Source organism: Haliaeetus albicilla, unplaced genomic scaffold (assembly GCF_947461875.1).
Source record: "Haliaeetus albicilla unplaced genomic scaffold, bHalAlb1.1 scaffold_121, whole genome shotgun sequence".
NCBI lineage: Eukaryota > Metazoa > Chordata > Aves > Accipitriformes > Accipitridae > Haliaeetus > Haliaeetus albicilla.
In genome coordinates, this window is record NW_027212471.1 from 31501 (window position 1) to 58333 (window position 26833).

Sequence of the window (26833 nt, forward strand, 5' to 3'; positions counted from 1 at the left end):
TTTAAACAACAACAAAACATCATTCCCATTGCACTGAGAAAATACTTTGCAGGCAGATGAATTCCCAATGTATTGTTCTTAAAAAGCATCCATTCTTACACAAGGACTGCTCCTTTTCAATTTTCTGCCCATTTGTATTTTGTGCGTCTGAGGATACAAAGGATGAGAGATCAGATCTTTTCAGTCGATCCTCACTAACCTTTAGGACCGGGGTTTTTGACAAGGTGCCCTCAAACCAGCACCTCTCTCTTCCAGCCTATCGCAATGCCATTCTGCTCAAGGGACTAAAAGAAGGAACCGGCAGGACGTGTCTCTTAATCCCCTCCACAGTGCAAACCTGCAGAGGAACGGGCCTTCACAGCATTGGAGCTAGGCCCTGTGATGCTGGGAGTTATGTACTGCCTGCATCAAACTGTGTTCCCACCTATTAACTACATCTTTTGTAAGCCAGCTTCTCAAAAGTTGTTCGCTGCTAGGTATTGGCCAACAATAAAATGCACAGGGAGAGAGAAGGTCTCAAAGAAAAGCTGAACCCATTAAGAAGTAAACAAATGTCGCACAAGTGTCACTTGGAAATAAGGAAATACGGTGGAGTGTAAGGAATTACGGCACGCAAGTATTCTCTGGTATATGGTCTGGCAGGCAGCCATTCTCATATCCTCCACATTCAGGGGCCCCAGCCAGAACTCGGTCAGAGATGAGAACTTTCCTTCCTCTTCAGAAAGGCCCTCTCCTTGCTTAATATGGAACAAGTTAATGAAAGGAGTTGCACAGCGCGCCACAGCAGGACGACAGGTATCACCCACCCAAGACTTACGCTATGGTCATGAAGTCTTCATGAATCAGCAGGGACACAAAAGTACGATTCAGGAAGGGACACTGAAGCAGCAATGAAGAGAAGAGGTTGGAAAGAATGGAAGAAAGCAAGGGGCAATGACAAGCTGCCAAACTCAAACAAACGCAGTGCTCTCTCTACCATCAGGAGATCAAACACCTGCAGGCTGCTCAGAAACGTACGCACGCTACTGGCAGTGCTGTCCAAAGGGATTACGCTGAGGGAAAGAGCTTGGTCACAGACAAGAGCAACGTTTCAAGCATCTTCTGAACACCACACAACACCACAAGACAGACAACACACCTTCCTCTCCAAAATCAACACAGAGAACAAAACAAGGAGGAAAGTTAATCCTCCTGGATCTGACACTATTCCAGCAGAATGCTAATAAGCAAAGCTAAAGAAACAACTGCATTTCAATTCATCCCAAAATAAAGTCATGCAACAGAGTTTCAAAGAATCAGCCTACTTCTTCAAATGAAAAAGGAGACTAGTGTGGCACGAGATTTAATGCAGCTTCAGGTCTGGGGGCAGCCTAATTGGCATGGTGTTCATAGCACAGTCTCTTCAATTCTGCAGCAGCTAACAACAGTCGCTTCCAGAGTAAAGCCAGGCCCTGGCAATGCCCGTACACATCTCATTGCAAAAGCAAATTCACTCACACTCATAAAACCACTCTCTAGGTCCCTGGCTGCCGACCCCAAACGCGCTCCCCCGCAGGAGCTCCCCGGACCCTGCTCGGGCCACCAGGGCTGGGCTCAGGAAGGAGTTTTTTCCCCCGGGCAGATTGGCACAGGTCCCGGGGGGGTTCGCCTTCCTCTGCAGCACTGAGCACAGCCCCTTGCCGGGGTCCTCGGGGCCATTTCTGGCCAGCGAGTCCCTGCTGTTGCAGGAGCAGGAGTCCAGCTGTGCCCTCCAGCCCTCCGCCTCTCTTCCCTGGGCCAGCTTGGCAGGGGAACCTCACGTCTCCAGGTCACCTGCAAAACAAGGAGCCTCAAGGAAGCCGCCTTCTCCCTGGTTGCTTTTAAGCTGGCACACTTCAGTGGGGAGAAGAGAAAGCCTGGGGAGGGGGGGTGCGTGTCTTATCTATCTATCTATCTATCTATCCCTGCTGGGAGGGAATGAAGATGAGGGAGCCAGGCTCTCCTCAAGAGTGCCCACTGAGAGCACCAGCGGCAACAGGCACAAATTAAAACACATGATATGCTCCAGCTGCACATGAGAAAACAACTTTTTCCTGTCCAGGTGGTCAAACACTAGCACAGGTTGCCCAGGGAGTTTGCGGAGTCTCCGTCCTTGGCGATGTTCAAAACCCAAGGGCACGTTGTCCTGGGCAACCTGCTCTAGGTGGGCCTCCTTGAGCAGGCGGGTTGGACCAGAGGAACTCTACAGGTCCCTTCCAACCTCCACCCTCCTGTGTGAGTCTGTGCTTTGGTTTCACTCCTAAAGCACCTGAACTCAGCCCCGATGCCTGCGGGAAAGGATGCTGGGGAAAGGCGCGATCCCAGACTCCTTCCCGAGGGTTCATCACCAAACAACAGCTCCCCACTCCAGAATATTGTATGGCAGACACACTCAGAAGAGAGAAAAGATCCTTTTATTGCAAACATCAACTGCGGTGGGGGGGTGGGCCCGGGAGTCACAGGGCTTCAGCCAGTAACAGGGAAACGGCACCTACAACGACAGAGTCAGAGAGCACTGATAAACCCACAAAGGCAGGAATACGCAGGATTTGGTTCCCCTTTCTTTGGGGAGCACCGTTGATGAGGAATTGTTTGGAGCCCGGAAGAAAGAGCTATGGCTGGCATCGACTAGGGTACGGCTCTGGCGCCTTATCCCCACAGGTAATGCCCTTAGAGACCTGCACATGTGCACAGATGCACAGGGCCCCTGTGCCACGCAGCAGGGCTCAATGGGGAGCCCCTGGGGAGCGGCCATGGAGTTATTTCCAAGCCCCGCGCAGCACCGTCCCTTGCCAGTGGGTCAGACTGACTTGGAGCAGCACTGAGAGTTGGGAAAGATGGGCAGCAGAGCCTGGCACACACCTGGGCTTCTTGACCTGCTGGACTTTCCTGCTTCTTTTAAGTCCCCATCTCTTTCTCTCTTCCTTCTTTTCTTTTCTCGTTGGCATTCCTTCTCCTCTGCCCAGGCCTGTTTTCTCTTTCTTTTCTTTCCATTTTCCTTTTCCTGGGGGGAGCCTGCAAACCTTTCCATCCCACAGTATGATTAGGTAGGTAAAGCCAGAATCAACTAGAATCAGTTCTTGATTTACCCAAAGCTGACTCATTTTACCTTCTTTCCTCTGAAGCGCTCTTTAGTCCTTCTGTGCATCCCAGGGAGCCTACTGTGGTCCCTGGGGTGGTTGGAGCCAAAGCAACGGGTGCCTACAACAGAAATGTCAGAGTCAGCAGGTGGCAAGGGACACCCTGGAGTAGCAGGCGACTGTTTGGCAAAATGCTGCCTTAGCCCTACAAAGAAGATCCCTTTGGCTGGTTTGCATTAGCCCTTTCTTCCAAGGGCCTCACTTTGGAACACAGGGTTCACACAGGTGTGTGACACTCGGTTCGTTTCTGGCAGCTCAACAAACACAGGGATACCGTGTCTCGGGTAGGAGGGTAGCTCCTGATGGAGCTGCCATACCTCTGCCATTTCGGACTCCACCACCACGTCTCCCCCAGCTTCTTTGAGGACGTCCAGCAGAGAGGTGGGTGGTGTGTGCAGCAAGACTTCTGCCTGGTGGTCCTTGTCTGCTCTGCCTGCAGGGCCACTTTGCTCTTCCAAACGCAGGTCTAGAAAGGAAAAGCACGTGCAGCAAAGTGACTCCTTGGAAGTAAAGCACACCTAAAGCAAAACCCACCCAAAGCCCTACACCAGCTGTCTTCTTGACATTGAGGTTTCTGGTACCCCAAGCCCCAGCCTGTGACAGCCCTCAGTTCCTCCTCATACCTGTAGCTCTGTCCATGGGTGCTGGCGACTCCCCGGCTGATGGACAGGAGCGGCCAGCCATCTCCTCCACAAAGATGTCATGGCAGTTTTCAATGAGAAACGCTACCAGCACGTTCACCTGCACACATCAAACCCTTGGGCTCAACCCAGGTGCCTGGAAATGTATCACGCAGCCTTTCCCACTCCCGACCCTTGCCTCTGCGCAGGCAGCTGTGGTTGTGGGGCTGCTCTTGCAGGCAGCCACCCCACCGGCATTTGCTCAAGAGAGAAGGCAGCCAGGCACCTCTGAGCAGCCAAGCTCGGATGGGCCGGCAAGGCTGCAGCCGGCTGCTCAGTACAGCGCACCTTCTCAGTCACCGCCAGCATGGCCTCGAGGGGGAACAGGTCCTCGTGAGGTGGGCTCAGCAGATTTGGCCCAAGGCAGATGGCCAGGTTGCTGGCGATCATTCTGCTGCTGGCGGCGTTGTGGCCGATGTGCTGGAGGAGGGCCAGCGGCCGCTTGAGGAGGAGATTGGCTCCAGGCAACTCCTCGGCCACCCTGAGGGAACAGGAACTCAACGTTAATAGAGAAGATGCTGCCCACAGCCGTCCCCAAAGCTTGCCCAACGCAGGGGGGTGGCGCAGCTTTCCGGGTGCTCTCAGCCAGCGGTCAGTGCTCCTGCGCTTCAGGAAGGAAGCACGGCCTTGCTTCCCAGCTCCTCATTTCACCCAAGCCCAGGCAAGGGAAGGCTCCCTGTCCATGCCCTTTTCCCCCGAAATCTAAGCCCACCCCAGCAAAAGCAAGCTGTCAGAAGACACAGCTTTTTAAGGAGACCGTCCCTTTTCAGGCAAGTCCCAGGCCTCTACCAGTCCCTCCTCAACAGGCAGGCTGCTGCCCACACTTACGCTTTCAGCTCTTCAACCTTCTCCTCCTTGCCGCTCTTCTGCATCGCTGCCATCCAGTCCTCGTAGAGGTCTGTCACGAGGAGCTTGGCGGGGATGCTTCGGAGGAAGTCCTGCAATGCCAGGGGCTCCAGGTGAGCCTCTGAACACTCCAGGCCAGGCAGGAGCTCTTCCAGCTGCAGGTCAGAAGCGCTCACCTTCAAGATGATGGCCAGCAGCAGCGCAGGCTGGCTGCCCAGGTCGACATCCGCACCGTGGTCCAGGGCCTCCCGCAGCTCACGAAACTCTGTCCCGCCGGCAGCTCTTCGGAATATCCCTTCTGTCGACGGTCCTTCCTTGTGCAGGACAGCCAGCATCTCCTGCAGAAGGGGCAGGAGGACAGTTGCTTGGCTGAGAAGCTGCCTTCCAACAGCAGTGACCAAAGCACTGCCCCAGATCCTGCTCCTTTCCCCCCGCAAAGGGGGCTGGCACCAGAAGTGTCTTCTGGGGGTGAAGGGCCCAATCCCCCATCCCCGGAGCTCCAGGGGTCTGAGGGAGGGGAGACGGGTCACGCGGGCTCTCTTTGCTCCTCCTGGTGTCCTGTGCACCGGGAAAGGACAGGGAGAGAGCTGGCTGAGCCCCAAGCTGCCCCTTCTCTCCTGTGAGGCAGCTCTGCCCGAGAGCTGCCCGCAGCCGCGAGGGCACCTCTCCCCAGCTGGGGAGCTGTGTTCCCCCATCCGGCTGTGCCTGGAGCATCCCCCCCAGCTTACCCCAGCAGTGTGCCCACCCACAGCTCCTTCAGTGCCTGGGAGCTGCAGAAAGAGAGGAGAACCAGCGTCAGGCCCTGCTGCCCCTCAGCCTGTGGGCAGAGGCGGGCGCCTGCGCAGCCCTGCCCTGTGGGGCAGGGCAGAGACGCTGCCCAAGCCCTGGCTCCCCGTGTCCTGCCAGAGCAGCTGCTTTTGCCCTTCTCTTCTGGGGACCCAAAGGGCACCAGGGGATGCAGGACCTGGCAATGCCCCCATCCCTCCCTGCCGGCGTGCTTCCCGCTCCCTGCCCAGGCTCTGCACGCAGGGCAGAGGCCGTTCACAGGATGGCGTAGGCACGGTTGGGAACCTCTCCTGCCCGGCCATGGGACGTGGCACCACGACTCACCCGAAAGCGGCAATGCAGGAGCTGGTGGGCCAGATGAGGATGATGGAGGTCCTCTCCTCATCACTGCCTTCCTTCTCCTCTTTTTCCTCCCCCGCTGCCTCCTTTCCGCCGCTCAGCACCCACAGCTGGTCCAAGGCCAGGCATAGCTGTGGGCGCAGGGTGGTGCCACGACTGCAGAGAGGAGAGGCAGGCGGTGAGCTGGAGGTGGCCTCCTGGGGGTACCCCCGGGCAGAGCCCCGTCCCCCACCAGCCCTCGGGACGGTCATCAATGGGTGCATCCAGCCCATGGTCCCAGGGCCTGGCTTCTTGTCCTCTGTAGCACTGAGCACAGCCCCTTGTCAGGGCTCCTCTGGGCCCTTTCGCCTAGCTCCCTGCCTGCTGCTCTTGCACCTCCAAGGCACCCCTCGTGCCCTGGCTCTCTCGGGCTCTCTTGCCCAGTGCAAGCCTGGAGCGGGAGCGAGCTCTGCTCTTCCCTTAGCTCCATTTCCCCAGGGCTTCTGGCTTGGGCAAAACAGCCTGTGCTTGGAAGGGCTCCAGGCTCGCTGCCCCATCAGGAGCTGCCACTTTTCACCTCTCCCTGCACGCAAATCAAGCGCAGGGCTGGCACGAGAGCGCCTTTCATGCATCGTTGGCCAAGAAGCACAGCGGCGGAGCAAGTTGCCGAGTGCAAAAATACGCTTTTCACCTCTACCTGTCATACTTTGGAAAATACCCCACGGTACCACACACCTCCGCCTCCTCCTTCTTCTTTTGTGTGTAGTCGGTCCTGATCCTCATGCTTCACGTTCTCACTCTTGAGGATACAGGGACTGCTTGGCCTGTATTCCTGCTGCTACTTTCTGTAGCTCTGGGACTTGCCTTTGCCAGGCTGCAAAGAATGTCTTCTCAAGCTCAACTGAAGAATGCATCAGCCTGCTCCTGGCTGCACGGGCACACTGTGGCAATGCCTGTGAGCATCGGCTCTGAAGCAGACTCAGAAAAATAAAAGTAATATCCTGTTTCCACTTGCAACCTTTGTGTCATGTGTCCTTCAAAGTGGTTTTGGAGCTGAAAAGCCCCTGGCGTTTCAGGCAAATAACACTCTCATCGGTATTTGACTCATGGTGAGCACAGGGAACAGAGTAGAGTAGAACAGAACAGAACAGAATAGAATGGAATAGTTCAGCTGGAAGGAACCTACAACCATCATCTAGTCCAACTACCCGACCATTTCAGGGCTGACCAAAAGTTCAAGCATGGTATTAAGGGCATTGTCCAAATGCCTCTTCAACACTGACAGGCATGGGGCATCCACCACCTCTCCAGGAAGCCTGTTTCAGGGTGCGACCACCCTCTTGGGAAAGAAATGTCTCCTCACGTCAAGTCCAAACCTCCCCTGACAGTGTAGGAGCAAATGTCCCTTGGTGCGCTGGTAAGGAACGGTGAGGAAACCATGCATGCTCTCTACATCTCTGCAGAGTTCCTGCAGAGGGAACCAAACCCCCGTCTTTCACCGCTGGCAGCACCACAACCAAAGGAATGTCTGTGGCCTAGATGCCCTCATTTACATAGTCTGAAGGTACAGATCCATTTTGGCACCAACGCACAAAACGGCAAGGAGAGTACCTCTCTTAAGCTTTCAGTACTCAAAATACTGAATCCTAAAGGAAAAGGAGACTTGCCAGGGTTTCAGATAAGATCTGAACATCTTCCCACAAACTGAGGTAGGCAAAGAACTCTCAGAAAGGTTCAAGTCACAGATGAGCTGTGGAAGTTTCACCCATGGCTGAAGCGCCTTTGGTATCCCCCTATAAACACGGCCAACGGGTGTGTTTAATAGAAAGGCTGCACAGCTGGGTTTCAGTGGGACAAGGGGATGTGACGGCGACAGCAGCAATGGGCTATTTTGACAGTTTGGAAGAGCTGTCTGTCCTCTGCCTGGCTGGGCTTTGGTCACGGATCACAATGGTCCAGGTGTGAATGCGACCAACCTTTCGTTCCACCACACTGGGGTCACCTCCGCGCACTTGTTTCTCAAAGCCTGGCTTACTTCCGTGGCGGGCTGTTGGCACCCACCATCCCAGCCTAGGGCTCTGGTTACACTTTGGCTTGCCTCCAGGCTGCAGCTGCCAAAACCACCCCCCCCTTTCTCCCCACGAAAAGGGCTTGTGTCCAGCCACATCAAGTCCCCGCTCCTCCTGGCTGCGGGGCCGCACAGGCTTTAGCTCTGCTGCAGAGAGGGGACGGCTAATAGGGGCGGTCTCTGCGCTGCACGCTTGGCTCCTGCCATGGCCCGAGAGAAGAGGAACAGCACCAGGCTTCTCCTTGCGAGCCGAGTGGCAGAGCAGGCGCCAGGGACACCCAGCAGCTGGGCCCAGGGCATGGCCGCCAAGGGCAGGGAGAGACCCCCGGGCCTCCCGGGCACAGCGACAGCCCGTGGAATGATTGCTGGATGGAGGGGACTTGCCGGTATGACACGCGCCCCCCCGCCCCTCAAGGGAAGGTGAACTTCCAGGGAGGAACGCTGTGGACACGTCAAGAATCGGTTCCGTGGTAGCTCCCTAAGCAACGTGACCTGCAACTTTAGACGTCAGCAACACCAGGGGAGCTCGGTACGCTGACTCTGAAAAGGAACACGGAGGGTGGAGCGGAGCCGAGACCCCGCTGCCAGGCTCGGTGATCACAGGGGTAGGCAACCGGAACGATCGGAACGAGAACGCTTGGTCCCTGCATTGAATCCACTGAAGCAAGGAGGTAAAATAACGGTGGTTCTGTCGAGCTAACGCCCTACACTTCTGGTTTATATCACACGTGCCCACTTCTGGGGTACTGACACGCAACAGCAGGTCCTTTGGGTGAACTCTGCTCATTACAACACCAAAACACACCTCCACCCACAAAGTTACCCACCTCCAAGGTGCGACCACCCCCCCACTGAGCACGCGCTCTGAATTTTCTCTAGCATGCACCTTTAAAAGCAAAGCAAGAGAACTTTATACCAATCAAAGGAAAAGTATGTATGACTAGAGTCACTCAAGCTCCACCTAAAAAATCAGAACATAGAAAAGGGCTTAAGAGAGGAGAAATGTCAGGGAAGACACCATCACAGACAAGTCGGGAGGACATCGCTGACTTCTGGGATCAGTCAATGAGCTGAGCCTCTCTCCCCACCCCGCCATAGGGATGCCTATTGCGTGAGATTCGAACACTCGGCTGTACCGAGCGCTTCCCCGGGAAACTTAGAATTCTTTAGAGCTCTTTTCTTTCATCATTTCATGCGCTTGTAGGCGACTGTACTGCCACCTGCACATGCTTTGCAGACAGTCTATTTATCACGGGCAATCCAAAAGCACCTGTACTGTTGCTTTAATAAACTGCGCTGCTCATTCACCTAGTCGTGATAGTTCGTTAGCGCAACCAAACTCCCTAAGTCTGGTCATTCCCGTGCGTTGAACGCAGCTAAGCCGAGAGTGCAGTGCGCTATTAAGGGCATCCCTCATCGTGATAGTTCAGCACATTGAACGCGACCGCCCTTAGAGCGTCGAATTGGACATCACTCAGAAAGAAATTAAACCTAGCCGTCCCCAGCACCTCTGGCATCTGAGGGTAAGCTGGAACGCAAGGCAGTTTATTTTCTGCCAAACTTCTTGACTCAGTAACGCCACACAGCCCCCGGGGCCGGCACCCCGAAGGCCTTCCTCCGAAGGATGCTGGGCCGAGGGGCGGCGGGCAGCGCTGCGCACGGGGGGGCCCCTCACACCCCCCCGTGTCGCAGTGCCACCACCCGCCAACGCAGCAGTCACAATGCCCCGGGGCACTACAAAAGGGGCAGCCTCCCCTGTCCCACCCCCAGTCTGCCTGGCAGGCGGCCCAGAGACATCCCAGAGGAAGTCCACGAGGAGCCGCTGGAATTACTTGCCGGGCGCTGAGGGAGGAAGACCGGAGGCTGCACCAGGCTGCTGGAGACGAGAAGAACCACCAAGCCCTGCAGGTGCCCGAGGCCATCAGGCTTGTTTGGATGGAGAGCTGTGGCAAGAGCAAGGGAATACCTTCCTGAGGAGCACTGCAGAGCTCGCCGTCCTCACTCCCTGAGGAACCAGTGGCAGCAGCCGTAAGAAGTGGGATGCAGAGATGTTGCCAGGGGTCCCAGTGCTTTGGAGCATCCGCTGGTGGCCTGAAGGCGCGGGAAGGATTCTTGCCCCCAAGGTGGATCAGGCCGCGGGCACTTGGCCACTCTCGGAAGCCCCTGAGATGGCTCCAGGTTGAGGGAGAACAGGGCTCGGGCATCTTCTGCGAGGCGTGACCAGCCTGTGGGACCAGGAGGCAGGTCTTGCTCACGTGCTCAGGGAATAGCCGATCGCCAGCTCTGGGGTCAGGAAGGAATTTTCCCCCGGGGCAGATTGGCACTGGGCCCCGGGGGTTTTTTGCCTTCCTCTGCAGCACTGAGCAGGACCACTTGTCAGGGCTCCTCTGGTCCGTTTTGGCTAGGTTACTGCCTGCTGCTCGTGCAAGATCTCAGGTAGCAGCCTCAGACTCCTAAAAGGAAGCTACCCTTGAGGTTTTTTCTTTTTTGGAGGAAGCTCTCCCCTTTGGGATCCACCTGTGACTCCTCCCAGGCATCTCCCACAGCCTTTTGGCCTTTTCATAGGTATCTTTTCTTAGCATCTTAGGTCCGTAAAGCAGAGGCCAAAAGATTCTGGGAGATGCCTGGGAGGAGTCTCGGGTGGATCCTGGAGGAAAGAGCTTCCTCCAAAGGAGAAAAATCAGCTGGGGTAGCCTCATTAGACAAGTCTGGGGCTGCTACCTGGGATCTCAGGTCCTGATAAGAAAAGGCCAAAAGACTCTAGGAGGCGCCTGGAAGGAGTCACAGGGGGATCCTGGAGGGCAGAGATTCCTCCAAAAAAGAAAAAACCTCAAAGGTAGCTTCCTTGGAGGAGTCTGGGGCTGCTACCTGAGATGTTAGGTACATAAAGCAGAGGCCAGAAGACTCTGGGAGATGCCTGGGAGGAGTCTCAGGTGGCTGTCGGAGTTGAGAAATTTCTCTACAGGAGAAAAAAAAATGTCTCGAGCTACTTACTTGGAGGAGTCTGGGGCAGGTAGCTGGGATCTCCGGTCCCGAACACAGAGGTCAAAACATTCTGGGAGACGCCTGGGAGGAGTCTTGGGTCGATCCCAGAGGAGAGAGCTTCCTGAAAAAGAGAAGAATCATCTTGGGTAGCTTCCTTGGAGGAGTCTGGGGCTGCTACCTGAGATGTTAGGTACATAAAGCAGAGGCCAGAAGACTCTGGGAGATGCCTGGGAGGAGTCTCAGGTGGCTGTCGGAGTTGAGAAATTTCTCTACAGGAGAAAAAAAAAAATGTCTCGAGCTACTTACTTGGAGGAGTCTGGGGCAGGTAGCTGGGATCTCCGGTCCCGAACACAGAGGTCAAAACATTCTGGGAGACGCCTGGGAGGAGTCCTGGGTCGATCCGAGAGGAGAGAGCTTCCTGAAAAAGAGAAGAATCATCTTGGGTAGCTTCCTTGGAGGAGTCTGGGGCTGCTACCTGAGATGTTAGGTACATAAAGCAGAGGCCAGAAGACTCTGGGAGATGCCTGGGAGGAGTCTCAGGTGGCTGTCGGAGTTGAGAAATTTCTCTACAGGAGAAAAATATGTCTTGAGCTACTTACTTGGAGGAGTCTGGGGCAGGTAGCTGGGATCTCCGGTCCCGAACGCAGAGGTCAAAACACTCTGGGAGACGCCTGGGAGGAGTCTTGGGTCGATCCCAGAGGAGAGAGCTTCCTGCAAAGGAGAACAATCGTCTTGGGTAGATTCCTTGGAAGAGTCTGGGGCTGCTACCTGAGGCGTTAGGTAGGTAAAGCAGAGGCTAAAAGACTCTGGGAGACACCTGGGAGGAGTCTCGGGTGCATCTCGAAGAGGAGAGCTTCCTCCAAAGGAGCAAAATCATCTTGGGTAGCGGCCTTGATGAAATCTGGGGCTGGGCATCCCCTGGGAGGCGTGACCAGCCTGTGGGACCAGGAGGCAGGTCTTGCTCACGTGCTCAGGGAATAGCCGATCGCCAGCTCTGGGGTCAGGAAGGAATTTTCCCCCGGGGCAGATTGGCACTGGGCCCCGGGGGTTTTTTGCCTTCCTCTGCAGCACTGAGCAGGACCACTTGTCAGGGCTCCTCCGGTCCGTCGTGGCTAGGTTACTGCCTGCTGCTCGTGCACCACGAAGATGGCCTCTCGTGCCCTGCAGCTGGGGGGAGGAAGGCTTTTTTTCCCCCATGGTGGGCTAGCAAGTGTCCCCGGGGGTTTTTTGCCTTCCTCTGCAGCACTGAGCACGGCCCCTCGCCAGGGCTCCTTTGGGCCGTTGTGGCTAGGTGCCCGCTGCTCGTGCTCCACGAAGGTGGCCCTCGTGCCCCGCATCTGGGGGGAGGAACCTTTCGGACTCCCACGGCGGGCTCCAAGGGATGCTCCCGGGGGGTTGCTTCTTCTCCTCTGTAGCACTGAGCACAGCCCCTTGTCAGGCCTCCTCTGGGCCCTTTCGCCTAGCTCCCTGCCTGCTGCTCTTGCACCTCCAAGGCACCCCTCGTGCCCTGGCTCTCTCGGGCTCTCTTGCCCAGTGCAAGTCTGGAGCGGGAGCGAGCTCTGCTCTTCCCTTAGCTCCATTTCCCCAGGGCTTCTGGCTTGGGCAAAACAGCCTGTGCTTGGAAGGGCTCCAGGCTCGCTGCCCCATCAGGAGCTGCCACTTTTCACCTCTCCCTGCACGCAAATCAAGCGCAGGGCTGGCACGAGAGCGCCTTTCATGCATCGTTGGCCAAGAAGCACAGCGGCGGAGCAAGTTGCCGAGTGCAAAAATACGCTTTTCACCTCTACCTGTCATACTTTGGAAAATACCCCACGGTACCACACACCTCCGCCTCCTCCTTCTTCTTTTGTGTGTAGTCGGTTCTGATCCTCATGCTTCACGTTCTCACTCTTGAGGATACAGGGACTGCTTGGCCTGTATTCCTGCTGCTACTTTCTGTAGCTCTGGGACTTGCCTTTGCCAGGCTGCAAAGAATGTCTTCTCAAGCTCAACTGAAGAATGCATCAGCCTGCTCCTGGCTACACGGGCACACTGTGGCAATGCTTGTGAGCATCGGCTCTGAAGCAGACTCAGAAAAATAAAAGTAATATCCTGTTTCCACTTGCAACCTTTGTGTCATGTGTCCTTCAAAGTGGTTTTGGAGCTGAAAAGCCCCTGGCGTTTCAGGCAAATAACACTCTCATCGGTATTTGACTCATGGTGAGCACAGGGAACAGAGTAGAGTAGAACAGAACAGAACAGAATAGAATGGAATAGTTCAGCTGGAAGGAACCTACAACCATCATCTAGTCCAACTACCCGACCATTTCAGGGCTGACCAAAAGTTCAAGCATGGTATTAAGGGCATTGTCCAAATGCCTCTTCAACACTGACAGGCATGGGGCATCCACCACCTCTCCAGGAAGCCTGTTTCAGGGTGCGACCACCCTCTTGGGAAAGAAATGTCTCCTCACGTCAAGTCCAAACCTCCCCTGACAGTGTAGGAGCAAATGTCCCTTGGTGCGCTGGTAAGGAACGGTGAGGAAACCATGCATGCTCTCTACATCTCTGCAGAGTTCCTGCAGAGGGAACCAAACCCCCGTCTTTCACCGCTGGCAGCACCACAACCAAAGGAATGTCTGTGGCCTAGATGCCCTCATTTACATAGTCTGAAGGTACAGATCCATTTTGGCACCAACGCACAAAACGGCAAGGAGAGTACCTCTCTTAAGCTTTCAGTACTCAAAATACTGAATCCTAAAGGAAAAGGAGACTTGCCAGGGTTTCAGATAAGATCTGAACATCTTCCCACAAACTGAGGTAGGCAAAGAACTCTCAGAAAGGTTCAAGTCACAGATGAGCTGTGGAAGTTTCACCCATGGCTGAAGCGCCTTTGGTATCCCCCTATAAACACGGCCAACGGGTGTGTTTAATAGAAAGGCTGCACAGCTGGGAGTCGTGGTTTCAGCCCAGCCGGTAACAAAGGACCACGCGGCCGCTCGCTCACTCCTCCCGCCCCCCTCCGGTGGGATGGGGGGAAGACGGAGAAGAGAAAAAAAAACCAAACCTGGAACCTCGAGGGTTGAGATAAAGGCAGTTTACTGGAACAACACAAAGAAATTGCAACAACAACAACGGTACTAATGAAAAAGTATACAAAAAGAGTGATGCACAGTGCAACTGCTCACCACCTGGGACCCGACGCTCTGCCACTTCCCCCACCGAAAAGAAGCGCCCACCCCCCGGCCCGCTCCCCCTTTATATACTGAGCATGATGTCACATGGTATGGAATAGCTCCTTGGCCAGTTCAGGTCAGCTGCCCCGACTATGCCCCCCACCTCCCAGGTTCCTGTAAAAAAATTAACTCTATCCCAGCTGAACCCAGGACATTATCCACCCCTTATTCTATACCATCTACATCATGCCCAGATCTTACATTTTCCAATCGACCACTACCACTAGCTTCTCTATCCGAACAGCGATATCTTGCCACAGTGCGGCAGCCCAAATGGGTTTACCTCTGCGTTGCCAGTTGCCCTTCTTCCATTGCTGTAGCCACCCCTATAGGGCATTTGCCACCATCCATGAGTCAGTATAGAGATAGAGCACTGGCCACTTCTCTCTTTCAGCAATATCTAATGCTAGCTGGATGGCTTTCACCTCTGCAAACTGACTCGATTCACCTTCTCCTTCAGCAGTTTCTGCAACTAGTCGTGTAGGACTCCATACAGCAGCCTTCCACCTCCGATGTTTTCCCACGATGCGACAGGACCCATCAGTGAACAGGGCATATTGCCTCTCATTTTCTGGCAGTTTATTATACAGCGGGGCCTCTTCAGCCCGTGTCACCTCCTCCTCTGGCAACATTGCAAAGTCTTTGTCTTCTGGCCAGTCCGTGATCACTTCTAAAATTCCTGGGCGACTGGGGTTTCCTATGCGAGCTCGTTGTGTGATCAGTGCAATCCACTTACTCCACGTGGCATCAGTCGCGTGATGTGTAGAGGAAACTTTCCCTTTGAACATCCAGCCCAGCACTGGCAGTCGGGGTGCTAAGAAGAGCTGTGTTTCAGTACCAACCACTTCTGAAGCGGCTCGAACTCCTTCATATGCTGCCAATATCTCTTTTTCAGTTGGAGTATAGCGAGCCTCGGATCCTCGATATCCCCGACTCCAAAACCCCAGGGGTCGGCCTCGGGTCTCTCCAGGTGCTTTCTGCCAAAGGCTCCAGGTAGGGCCATTCTCCCCAGCTGCAGTGTAGAGCACATTTTTAACATCTGGTCCTGTCCGGACTGGCCCAAGAGCTACTGCATGAACACTCTCCCGCTTAATTTGTTCAAAGGCTTGTCGTTGCTCAGGCCCCCATTTAAAATCGTTCTTCTTCCGGGTAACTTGGTAGAGAGGACTTACAATTTGACTGTAATTTGGAATATGCATTCTCCAAAAGCCCACAACACCTAAGAAAGCCTGTGTTTCCTTTTTCTTAGTCGGTGAGGACATAGCTGCTATTTTGTTGATCACGTCCGCAGGGATCTGACGACGCCCATCTTGCCATTTTACTCCTAAGAACTGGATCTCCTGCGCAGGTCCCTTGACCTTACTTTCTTTTATGGCAAAACCAGCCTTCAAAAGGATTTGGATTATTTTCTTCCCTTTCTCAAAAACTTCTTCTGCCGTGCTGCCCCATATGATGATGTCATCAATATATTGCAGGTGCTCTGGAGCTTCACCTTTTTCTAGTGCAGTCTGGATCAGTCCATGGCAAATAGTGGGGCTGTGTTTCCACCCCTGGGGCAGTCGATTCCAGGTGTACTGGACACCCCTCCAAGTGAAAGCAAACTGTGGCCTGCACTCCACTGCCAAAGGAATGGAGAAAAATGCATTAGCAATGTCAATTGTGGCATACCACTTAGCTGTCTTTGATTCCAGTTCATATTGAAGCTCTAACATATCTGGCACAGCAGCGCTCAGCGGTGGCATGACTTCATTCAGCCCACGATAATCTACTGTTAGTCTCCAATCCCCATTAGATTTCCGCACGGGCCATATGGGACTATTAAAGGGTGAGTGAGTCTTGCTGATCACTCCTTGGCTCTCCAATTGGCAAATCAGCTTATGGATGGGGATCAGGGAGTCTCGGTTGGTGCGATATTGCCGCCGGCGCACCGTCGTGGTAGCAATTGGCACCTGTTGTTCTTCAACCTTCAGCAACCCCACAACCGAAGGGTCTTGGGAGAGACCAGGCAGGGTAGACAGCTGTTCAATCTCCTCCGTCTCCAGTGCAGCTATACCAAAGGCCCAACGGTACCCTTTTGGGTCCTTGAAATACCCCCTTCTGAGATAATCTATACCAAGGATGCACGGGGCCTCTGGGCCAGTTGCAATGGGGTGTTTATGCCACTCATTCCCGGTTAGACTCATTTCGGCTTCCAATACGGTTAGCTCTTGGGATCCCCCTGTCACACCAGAGATACAGATGGGTTCTGCCCCTTTATAACTTGATGGCATTAGGGTACATTGTGCACCAGTGTCTACTAGAGCCTTATATTCCTGTGGGTCTGACGTGCCAGGCCATCGAATCCACACTGTCCAGTAGACTCGGTTGTCCCTCTCCTCCACCTGGCTGGAGGCAGGGCCCCTCTAATCCTGGTTAGAATATCTGTTACCCACTTTTTGCACATGTGAATCAGAAGTCCCTTCAAGAGGATCAGAAATGAGATCGGCCCATCTACTGCGCCCGGGGGACTGCTCACGGGAAACTGGAGCAGCAGTTTTCCAAGAAGAATCTTCTTTTCTGGTTGCTTTTTCTCGCAACTCCCGTACCCGTGAATCCAAGACTGAGGTAGGTTTTCCATCCCACTTCCTCATGTCCTCTCCATGGTCACGCAGGTAAAACCACAGGTTAGCCCGTCGTGTGTACTTTCTCTCTCCTCTCTCTTGGGCAGAGGAACGCTTACTCCCAATAACTGCAATGCGGGCCTGTACAGGTGAGAAGGAGGACATATCTACTTTGAATTGCTGGAACTCTCGGGACAATTCCTCTACAGCTGAGACACAGGCCCGTAGGGAGGAAGAGAGACTTCCTTCATATTGCCGGAGTTGGACAGCCAATTCATCCACCGTTTGTCCATAGCCTTCTCTCCAGGACATTACTGCCAATGAGTTGGCATAGGTTGGTGGTGCACTTCGTAGAAACTTCCGCCACATCGGTTGTGTGCATTGGACTTCATCTGGATCTGTGGGTGACTGCGCATTTTCTGGATCATTATAAATCACCTCCAGCACCGCTAATTCCCTCAGGTACTGGATACCTCTCTCCATGGTGGTCCACTTGCCTTGGTGACATGTAACTTCATCCCTGAAGGGGTATCTTTCCTTTACACCTAACAGAAGTCGCCTCCAGAGGCTGAGGACTTGTGTTTTTCTCCCAATCGCCTTGTCGATACCCCCTTCTCTAGACAGAGATCCCAACTGCTTGGCTTCCTTACCCTCTAATTCCACACTACTAGCCCCATTATCCCAGCATCGGAGCAGCCAGGTAACAATGTGCTCACCTGGGTGGCGGCTAAAATCTTTTCGCATGTCACGCAACTCACTCAGGGATAGAGATCGGGTAATTATTTCAGGTTCTGCCTCTTCCTCCTGTTCTCGCGATGACCCTGGTTCATCTTCATCTCTCACTGAGCGAACTGATTTCTTTGTGTGTTTCTTTTTCTGTACAGGGGCAACTGATACTGGCACAGGTTGGTTCTCTGGTTTAGTGGCAGTATCTGTCACCGGGGTAGGGTTAGCCACGGTACCTGTTGTCGTGGTAGGGGCAGCCATGGTGCTTGTCGTCGGGGTAGGGGCAGCCACGGTGCATGTTGTCTTGTTTTCCATCTTTTCCCCCTTTTCCCCCTGGGGGTGCTGCATAGTATCAAGCAGGGTTTGGTAGATACCGGCCAGGGCCCAGCACAGTGTAGTGAGTTGTGTGTCTCTGGGATAGCCACAGCATTTTCCTTTCAAAAATTCTATCACTTCATGAGGGTTCTGCAGTTGTTCGGGAGTGAACTTCCAAGTCACTGGAGGTGAGAAGTTCTCTAGATACCTGCCCACATCCTCCCACACGCCGTGCCACCCATAAATATCCAGCTTTGGGACAGATCTCTGGGTGGTACTCTTAAAGAGCCTTTTTGTAGCCCTAGACGAGACCTGAAACATAGTCAGGAGGCATAGCACTAACAGCACACAGGCTTGCGCATCCCAAGGATATTCAAAATTCTCGAAAACTGTTGTAATTAGTTGGAAAGAGAAAAGGGAGGGGAACGGATGGGGGGAAGTATCCCCCCCTGACTTCCCCATGGGTTGGGTGTAATTACCAATAAAATCCGACAGAAGGTGCCCAAAGTGTGGGAATGATATCACTGCCTCATACAGATACCAGCTTAACCTCATGACCAGTGATGTAATCATTTCACAAGTCGACATTGCCCAGTACAGCAAAATGATAATCCCAATCACTCTCCCAGAAATGAGATACACAACTACAGGCAATACATAAAGCATATAAGAACTTACAAAACGCCACCATGTAAACAGATGAATCAACATTGTGACTAACATCTATTTATCTAGTATAAGAAATGCGTATGACAAATTTGTTTCAAAATGATCTGGCCAGATCTGTCGTTATCTCAACCCTTCGTGCCCCACGTTGGGCGCCAAAAAGGACTGTTGTGGTTTCACCCCAGCCGGTAACAAAGGACCACGCGGCCGCTCGCTCACTCCTCCCGCCCCCCTCCGGTGGGATGGGGGGGAAGACGGAGGAGAGAAAAAAAAAACAAACCTGGAACCTCGAGGGTTGAGATAAAGGCAGTTTACTGGAACAACACAAAGAAATTGCAACAACAACAACGGTACTAATGAAAAAGTATACAAAAAGAGTGATGCACAGTGCAACTGCTCACCACCTGGGACCCGACGCTCTGCCACTTCCCCCACCGAAAAGAAGCGCCCACCCCCCGGCCCGCTCCCCCTTTATATACTGAGCATGATGTCACATGGTATGGAATAGCTCCTTGGCCAGTTCAGGTCAGCTGCCCCGGCTATGCCCCCCACCTCCCAGGTTCCTGTAAAAAAAAAATTAACTCTATCCCAGCTGAACCCAGGACAGCAACGTGACCTGCAACTTTAGACGTCAGCAACACCAGGGGAGCTCGGTACGCTGACTCTGAAAAGGAACACGGAGGGTGGAGCGGAGCCGAGACCCCGCCGCCAGGCTCGGTGATCGCAGGGGTAGGCAACCGGAACAATCGGAACGAGAACGCTTGGTCCCTGCATTGAATCCACTGAAGCAAGGAGGTAAAATAACGGCGGTTCTGTCGAGCTAACACCCTACACTTCTGGTTTATATCACACGTGCCCACTTCTGGGGTACTGACACGCAACAGCAGGTCCTTTGGGTGAACTCTGCTCATTACAACACCAAAACACACCTCCGTCCACAAAGGTACCCACCTCCAAGGTGCGACCACCCCCCCACTGAGCACGCGCTCTGAATTTTCTCTAGCATGCACCTTTAAAAGCAAAGCAAGAGAACTTTATACCAATCAAAGGAAAGGTATGTATGACTAGAGTCACTCAAGCTCCACCTAAAAAATCAGAACATAGAAAAGGGCTTACGAGAGGAGAAATGTTAGGGAAGACGCCATCATAGACAAGTCGGGAGGACACCGCTGACTTCTGGGATCGCTCGACGGGCTGAGCCTCTCCCCCCCCGCCCCCCAGGGATGCCTCTTGCGTGAGATTCGAACGCTCGGCTGTACCGAGCGCTTCCCCGGGAAACTTGGAATTCTTTAGAGCTCTTTTCTTTCATCATTTCATGCGCTTGTAGGCGACTGTATTGCCACCTGCACGTGCTTTGCAGACAGTCTATTTATCACGGGCAATCCAAAAGAACCTCTCCTGTTGCTTTAATAAGCTGCGCTGCTCATTCACCTAGTCGTGATAGTTCGTTAGCGCAACCAAACTCCCTAAGTCTGGTCATTCTCGTGCGTTGAGCGCGGCTAAGCCGAGAGTGCAGTAGGCTATTAAGCGCATCCATCACCGTGATAGTTCAGCACATTGAACGCGACCGCCCTTAGAGCGTCGAATTGGACATCACTCAGAAATTAAACCCAGCCGCCCCCAGCCCCTCTGACACCCGAGGATAAGTTGGAACGCAAGGCGGTTTATTTTCTGCCAAACTGCTGGACTTGGTAACGCAACACAGCCCCCGGGGCTGGCGCCCCAAAGGCCTTCCTCCGAAGGATGCTGGGCCGAGGGGCAGCGCTGCGCACGGGGGGGCCCCTCACACCCCCCCGTGTCGCAGTGCCACCACCCGCCAACGCAGCAGTCACAATGCCCCGGGGCACTACAAAAGGGGCAGCCTCCCCTGTCCCACCCCCAGTCTGCCTGGCAGGCGCCCCAGACACATCCGAGACGAAGTCCGCCAGGAGCCGCTGGAATTAGTTGGAGGGGGCCGAGGGAGGACGACCGGAGGCTGCACCAGGCTGCTGGAGACCAGAAGAACCACCAAGCCCTGCAGGTGCCTGAGGCCCTCAGGCCTTTTTGGATGGAGAGCTGTGGCAAGACCAAAGGAACGCCTTCTTGAGGAGCACTGCAGAGCTCGCCGTCCTCACTCCCTGAGGAACCAGTGGCAGCAGCCGTAAGAAGTGGGATGCAGAGATGTTGCCGGGGTCCCGGTGCCTTGGAGCACCCGCTGGTGGCCCGAAGGCGCGGGAAGGATTCTTGCCCCCAGGGTCGATCAGGCCGCGGGCGTTTGGCCACTCTCGGAAGCCCCTGAGATGGCTCCAGGTTGAGGGAGAACAGGGCTCGGGCATCTTCTGCGAGGCGTGACCAGCCTGTGGGACCAGGAGGCAGGTCTTGCTCACGTGCTCAGGGAATAGCCGATCGCCAGCTCTGGGGTCAGGAAGGAATTTTCCCCCGGGGCAGATTGGCACTGGGCCCCGGGGGTTTTTTGCCTTCCTCTGCAGCACTGAGCAGGACCACTTGTCAGGGCTCCTCCGGTCCGTCGTGGCTAGGTTACTGCCTGCTGCTCGTGCACCACGAAGATGGCCTCTCGTGCCCTGCAGCTGGGGGGAGGAAGGCTTTTTTTCCCCCACGGTGGGCCAGCAAGTGTCCCCGGGGGTTTTTGCCTTCCTCTGCAGCACTGAGCACGGCCCCTCGCCAGGGCTCCTTTGGGCCGTTGTGGCTAGGTGCCCGCTGCTCGTGCTCCACGAAGGTGGCCCTCGTGCCCCGCATCCGGGGGAAGGAACCTTTCGGACTCCCACGGCGGGCTCCAAGGGATGCTCCCGGGGGGTTGCTTCTTCTCCTCTGTAGCACTGAGCACAGCCCCTTGTCAGGGCTCCTCTGGGCCCTTTCGCCTAGCTCCCTGCCTGCTGCTCTTGCACCTCCAAGGCACCCCTCGTGCCCTGGCTCTCTCGGGCTCTCTTGCCCAGTGCAAGTCTGGAGCGGGAGCGAGCTCTGCTCTTCCCTTAGCTCCATTTCCCCAGGGCTTCTGGCTTGGGCAAAACAGCCTGTGCTTGGAAGGGCTCCAGGCTCGCTGCCCCATCAGGAGCTGCCACTTTTCACCTCTCCCTGCACGCAAATCAAGCGCAGGGCTGGCACGAGAGCGCCTTTCATGCATCGTTGGCCAAGAAGCACAGCGGCGGAGCAAGTTGCCGAGTGCAAAAATACGCTTTTCACCTCTACCTGTCATACTTTGGAAAATACCCCACGGTACCACACACCTCCGCCTCCTCCTTCTTCTTTTGTGTGTAGTCGGTCCTGATCCTCATGCTTCACGTTCTCACTCTTGAGGATACAGGGACTGCTTGGCCTGTATTCCTGCTGCTACTTTCTGTAGCTCTGGGACTTGCCTTTGCCAGGCTGCAAAGAATGTCTTCTCAAGCTCAACTGAAGAATGCATCAGCCTGCTCCTGGCTACACGGGCACACTGTGGCAATGCTTGTGAGCATCAGCTCTGAAGCAGACTCAGAAAAATAAAAGTAATATCCTGTTTCCACTTGCAACCTTTGTGTCATGTGTCCTTCAAAGTGGTTTTGGAGCTGAAAAGCCCCTGGCGTTTCAGGCAAATAACACTCTCATCGGTATTTGACTCATGGTGAGCACAGGGAACAGAGTAGAGTAGAACAGAACAGAATAGAATGGAATAGTTCAGCTGGAAGGAACCTACAACCATCATCTAGTCCAACTACCCGACCATTTCAGGGCTGACCAAAAGTTCAAGCATGGTATTAAGGGCATTGTCCAAATGCCTCTTCAACACTGACAGGCATGGGGCATCCACCACCTCTCCAGGAAGCCTGTTTCAGGGTGCGACCACCCTCTTGGGAAAGAAATGTCTCCTCACGTCAAGTCCAAACCTCCCCTGACAGTGTAGGAGCAAATGTCCCTTGGTGCGCTGGTAAGGAACGGTGAGGAAACCATGCATGCTCTCTACATCTCTGCAGAGTTCCTGCAGAGGGAACCAAACCCCCGTCTTTCACCGCTGGCAGCACCACAACCAAAGGAATGTCTGTGGCCTAGATGCCCTCATTTACATAGTCTGAAGGTACAGATCCATTTTGGCACCAACGCACAAAACGGCAAGGAGAGTACCTCTCTTAAGCTTTCAGTACTCAAAATACTGAATCCTAAAGGAAAAGGAGACTTGCCAGGGTTTCAGATAAGATCTGAACATCTTCCCACAAACTGAGGTAGGCAAAGAACTCTCAGAAAGGTTCAAGTCACAGATGAGCTGTGGAAGTTTCACCCATGGCTGAAGCGCCTTTGGTATCCCCCTATAAACACGGCCAACGGGTGTGTTTAATAGAAAGGCTGCACAGCTGGGTTTCAGTGGGACAAGGGGATGTGACGGCGACAGCAGCAATGGGCTATTTTGACAGTTTGGAAGAGCTGTCTGTCCTCTGCCTGGCTGGGCTTTGGTCACGGATCACAATGGTCCAGGTGTGAATGCGACCAACCTTTCGTTCCACCACACTGGGGTCACCTCCGCGCACTTGTTTCTCAAAGCCTGGCTTACTTCCGTGGCGGGCTGTTGGCACCCACCATCCCAGCCTAGGGCTCTGGTTACACTTTGGCTTGCCTCCAGGCTGCAGCTGCCAAAACCACCCCCCCCTTTCTCCCCACGAAAAGGGCTTGTGTCCAGCCACATCAAGTCCCCGCTCCTCCTGGCTGCGGGGCCGCACAGGCTTTAGCTCTGCTGCAGAGAGGGGACGGCTAATAGGGGCGGTCTCTGCGCTGCACGCTTGGCTCCTGCCATGGCCCGAGAGAAGAGGAACAGCACCAGGCTTCTCCTTGCGAGCCGAGTGGCAGAGCAGGCGCCAGGGACACCCAGCAGCTGGGCCCAGGGCATGGCCGCCAAGGGCAGGGAGAGACCCCCGGGCCTCCCGGGCACAGCGACAGCCCGTGGAATGATTGCTGGATGGAGGGGACTTGCCGGTATGACACGCGCCCCCCCGCCCCTCAAGGGAAGGTGAACTTCCAGGGAGGAACGCAGTGCACACGTCAAGAATCGGTTCCGTGGTAGCTCCCTAAGCAACGTTACCTGCAACTTTAGACGTCAGCAACACCAGGGGAGCTCGGTACGCTGACTCTGAAAAGGAACACGGAGGGTGGAGCGGAGCCGAGACCCCGCCGCCAGGCTCGGTGATCACAGGGGTAGGCAACCGGAACGATCGGAACGAGAACGCTTGGTCCCTGCATTGAATCCACTGAAGCAAGGAGGTAAAATAACGGCGGTTCTGTCGAGCTAACGCCCTACACTTCTGGTTTATATCACACGTGCCCACTTCTGGGGTACTGACACGCAACAGCAGGTCCTTTGGGTGAACTCTGCTCATTACAACACCAAAACACACCTCCACCCACAAAGTTACCCACCTCCAAGGTGCAACCACCCCCCCACTGAGCACGCGCTCTGAATTTTCTCTAGCATGCACCTTTAAAAGCAAAGCAAGAGAACTTTATACCAATCAAAGGAAAAGTATGTATGACTAGAGTCACTCAAGCTCCACCTAAAAAATCAGAACATAGAAAAGGGCTTAAGAGAGGAGAAATGTCAGGGAAGACACCATCACAGACAAGTCGGGAGGACATCGCTGACTTCTGGGATCAGTCAATGAGCTGAGCCTCTCTCCCCACCCCGCCATAGGGATGCCTATTGCGTGAGATTCGAACACTCGGCTGTACCGAGCGCTTCCCCGGGAAACTTAGAATTCTTTAGAGCTCTTTTCTTTCATCATTTCATGCGCTTGTAGGCGACTGTACTGCCACCTGCACATGCTTTGCAGACAGTCTATTTATCACGGGCAATCCAAAAGCACCTGTACTGTTGCTTTAATAAACTGCGCTGCTCATTCACCTAGTCGTGATAGTTCGTTAGCGCAACCAAACTCCCTAAGTCTGGTCATTCCCGTGCGTTGAACGCAGCTAAGCCGAGAGTGCAGTGCGCTATTAAGGGCATCCCTCATCGTGATAGTTCAGCACATTGAACGCGACCGCCCTTAGAGCGTCGAATTGGACATCACTCAGAAAGAAATTAAACCTAGCCGTCCCCAGCACCTCTGGCATCTGAGGGTAAGCTGGAACGCAAGGCAGTTTATTTTCTGCCAAACTTCTTGACTCAGTAACGCCACACAGCCCCCGGGGCCGGCACCCCGAAGGCCTTCCTCCGAAGGATGCTGGGCCGAGGGGCGGCGGGCAGCGCTGCGCACGGGGGGGCCCCTCACACCCCCCCGTGTCGCAGTGCCACCACCCGCCAACGCAGCAGTCACAATGCCCCGGGGCACTACAAAAGGGGCAGCCTCCCCTGTCCCACCCCCAGTCTGCCTGGCAGGCGGCCCAGAGACATCCCAGAGGAAGTCCACGAGGAGCCGCTGGAATTACTTGCCGGGCGCTGAGGGAGGAAGACCGGAGGCTGCACCAGGCTGCTGGAGACGAGAAGAACCACCAAGCCCTGCAGGTGCCCGAGGCCATCAGGCTTGTTTGGATGGAGAGCTGTGGCAAGAGCAAGGGAATACCTTCCTGAGGAGCACTGCAGAGCTCGCCGTCCTCACTCCCTGAGGAACCAGTGGCAGCAGCCGTAAGAAGTGGGATGCAGAGATGTTGCCAGGGGTCCCAGTGCTTTGGAGCATCCGCTGGTGGCCTGAAGGCGCGGGAAGGATTCTTGCCCCCAAGGTGGATCAGGCCGCGGGCACTTGGCCACTCTCGGAAGCCCCTGAGATGGCTCCAGGTTGAGGGAGAACAGGGCTCGGGCATCTTCTGCGAGGCGTGACCAGCCTGTGGGACCAGGAGGCAGGTCTTGCTCACGTGCTCAGGGAATAGCCGATCGCCAGCTCTGGGGTCAGGAAGGAATTTTCCCCCGGGGCAGATTGGCACTGGGCCCCGGGGGTTTTTTGCCTTCCTCTGCAGCACTGAGCAGGACCACTTGTCAGGGCTCCTCTGGTCCGTTTTGGCTAGGTTACTGCCTGCTGCTCGTGCAAGATCTCAGGTAGCAGCCTCAGACTCCTAAAAGGAAGCTACCCTTGAGGTTTTTTCTTTTTTGGAGGAAGCTCTCCCCTTTGGGATCCACCTGTGACTCCTCCCAGGCATCTCCCACAGCCTTTTGGCCTTTTCATAGGTATCTTTTCTTAGCATCTTAGGTCCGTAAAGCAGAGGCCAAAAGATTCTGGGAGATGCCTGGGAGGAGTCTCGGGTGGATCCTGGAGGAAAGAGCTTCCTCCAAAGGAGAAAAATCAGCTGGGGTAGCCTCATTAGACAAGTCTGGGGCTGCTACCTGGGATCTCAGGTCCTGATAAGAAAAGGCCAAAAGACTCTAGGAGGCGCCTGGAAGGAGTCACAGGGGGATCCTGGAGGGCAGAGATTCCTCCAAAAAAGAAAAAACCTCAAAGGTAGCTTCCTTGGAGGAGTCTGGGGCTGCTACCTGAGATGTTAGGTACGTAAAGCAGAGGCCAGAAGACTCTGGGAGATGCCTGGGAGGAGTCTCAGGTGGCTGTCGGAGTTGAGAAATTTCTCTACAGGAGAAAAAAAAATGTCTCGAGCTACTTACTTGGAGGAGTCTGGGGCAGGTAGCTGGGATCTCCGGTCCCGAACACAGAGGTCAAAACATTCTGGGAGACGCCTGGGAGGAGTCTTGGGTCGATCCCAGAGGAGAGAGCTTCCTGAAAAAGAGAAGAATCATCTTGGGTAGCTTCCTTGGAGGAGTCTGGGGCTGCTACCTGAGATGTTAGGTACATAAAGCAGAGGCCAGAAGACTCTGGGAGATGCCTGGGAGGAGTCTCAGGTGGCTGTCGGAGTTGAGAAATTTCTCTACAGGAGAAAAATATGTCTTGAGCTACTTACTTGGAGGAGTCTGGGGCAGGTAGCTGGGATCTCCGGTCCCGAACGCAGAGGTCAAAACACTCTGGGAGACGCCTGGGAGGAGTCTTGGGTCGATCCCAGAGGAGAGAGCTTCCTGCAAAGGAGAACAATCGTCTTGGGTAGATTCCTTGGAAGAGTCTGGGGCTGCTACCTGAGGCATTAGGTAGGTAAAGCAGAGGCTAAAAGACTCTGGGAGACACCTGGGAGGAGTCTCGGGTGCATCTCGAAGAGGAGAGCTTCCTCCAAAGGAGCAAAATCATCTTGGGTAGCGGCCTTGATGAAATCTGGGGCTGGGCATCCCCTGGGAGGCGTGACCAGCCTGTGGGACCAGGAGGCAGGTCTTGCTCACGTGCTCAGGGAATAGCCGATCGCCAGCTCTGGGGTCAGGAAGGAATTTTCCCCCGGGGCAGATTGGCACTGGGCCCCGGGGGTTTTTTGCCTTCCTCTGCAGCACTGAGCAGGACCACTTGTCAGGGCTCCTCCGGTCCGTCGTGGCTAGGTTACTGCCTGCTGCTCGTGCACCACGAAGATGGCCTCTCGTGCCCTGCAGCTGGGGGGAGGAAGGCTTTTTTTCCCCCACGGTGGGCTAGCAAGTGTCCCCGGGGGTTTTTTG

General features: G+C 54.7%; 2 long non-coding RNA genes across 2 annotated transcripts in view; both read right to left on the reverse strand.

Annotated features, from left to right (window-relative positions):
• Window positions 1–2413: 2413 nt before the first annotated feature.
• Window positions 2414–26833, reverse strand: part of LOC138684173 (uncharacterized) — an 81355-nt gene continuing 56935 nt past the window's right edge. The window contains exon 2 of the long non-coding RNA XR_011323557.1: window positions 2414–2509. This is a non-coding gene — a long non-coding RNA (uncharacterized lncRNA). The remainder of the gene's footprint in view (window positions 2510–26833) is intronic.
• On the reverse strand, window positions 11308–26332 carry LOC138684176 (uncharacterized). Its single transcript, XR_011323559.1, has 3 exons — window positions 26203–26332; window positions 25910–26021; window positions 11308–11552 (listed from the first exon to the last, which is right to left on the reverse strand). It is a non-coding gene; the product is annotated as an uncharacterized lncRNA (long non-coding RNA).